Source organism: Sinocyclocheilus anshuiensis, unplaced genomic scaffold (genome assembly GCF_001515605.1).
Source record: "Sinocyclocheilus anshuiensis isolate Anshui unplaced genomic scaffold, SAMN03320099.WGS_v1.1 scaffold1272, whole genome shotgun sequence".
NCBI classification, from domain to species: domain Eukaryota; kingdom Metazoa; phylum Chordata; class Actinopteri; order Cypriniformes; family Cyprinidae; genus Sinocyclocheilus; species Sinocyclocheilus anshuiensis.
In genome coordinates this window covers 630,459-631,759 of record NW_015547713.1, presented here as the reverse complement: position 1 = coordinate 631,759, position 1,301 = coordinate 630,459, and the positions used below count along the sequence as shown (strand labels likewise).

At 40.7% G+C, this 1,301-nt stretch overlaps 1 protein-coding gene across 1 annotated transcript in view; it reads left to right on the top strand.

The window, feature by feature from the left end:
• Positions 1-1,301, top strand: part of LOC107704098 (anoctamin-10-like) — a 47,866-nt gene that overhangs the window by 43,587 nt on the left and 2,978 nt on the right. The window lies entirely within an intron of this gene.

The following is a 1,301-nucleotide window of genomic DNA, read 5'->3' as shown; positions in this document are numbered from 1 at the left end:
GAAACCAGACTTCTTTTTTTCCTCAATGGAAAGCATATTTACACTGTTTGAATCATTCCCTGTCCCCTATATAGTGCACTACGTGCCATTCACTGTACAGAAAATACTAATTCTGTGGACAAGTGACCGATTTCAGCCGCGGCTTCAGCATCTATTTTATAGTGTATGGGGCGGGTGCTTCGGATTCTAGAGAGCATTTGATTGGACAGAAAGTTTGATGAGAAGCTGAAGTACGATGTGACGTCAAAAAAATCGTTGAGCCGTTTTGGCGGAAGTGACGAACTGCAAGCTTTGAATGCTTATATCTTCTAAATGCGAATTTTGTCACTGTTTTGGAGCACACCGCCTTATAGGTAACCTTAAGACTAACATATTGATACTAACACCCAAAAAACTTTAATTTTGATTTCATGGGGACTTTAATATCTGGTGTGCCTAGTAATAACCATTGTGCAGTTTTCTCGGAGGAGACCAGAGCTCAGACTTACTGAACGTATACATACAGAATCAGCAGCTCTGGCCCTATTGATCTCTCTTTTGGATTGAAAAGTTAATTGCACCTAACACTTTTTCACTGAGAATGTAATTTGCTCTGGTTTGCTGCAGGCAGTGAAATTAATTAAATGAAACTCAGCATAGTCAATAGTCTGGGAGTCGTGTATGCTGCAGAGAAAAACATCTGTTATGGGTAGATGGGTTCATTTTGATGGTCTTTTAAAAAAAGATTTAGTAGCTTTCTGGAATGTTCTTTTATTGTTAAAAAGCTTTCAAAATATAACGGCATCCCTGCTCCCCCTCCATCTCTGAAAACCCAGCGTGACTCATTTGAAACGCAGTCCTGCCTGGGGCTGTATGTACCCTGAACTAAGATCAGCTTCTGCCTTTTATATCCCAACATCTAAGACTTGTTCAGACCAGGGAGAACTGATGCTAAATCAGTCTGAATCAGTTCTCTTACATTATGAAACCTGAAAGATTATGAATATAAGTCTTGATTGTTTGTGTAAAACCTCTCAGAAGAGATTATATGGATATAAAGGGGGACCATACCCCACATCATATTTTGAGACTTTAGGGCCTTTCGCACCGCTTTAGTTCCAGAACTAAATGTACAGTACTAAAGTACTGGGACGATTTTACGCAAACTATTTCCCAGTACCATTTAAAGGGTTGCATTCGCACTGAGAGCGTGTACTAGGAACCGGTTGACAGCGACGTCATTTGTGCGCGGCGTTCAACAACGGAAACAAAGAAAAACAACGTTAACAACAGGAGGATGGAGGACGCTGTGATCGGAGCTG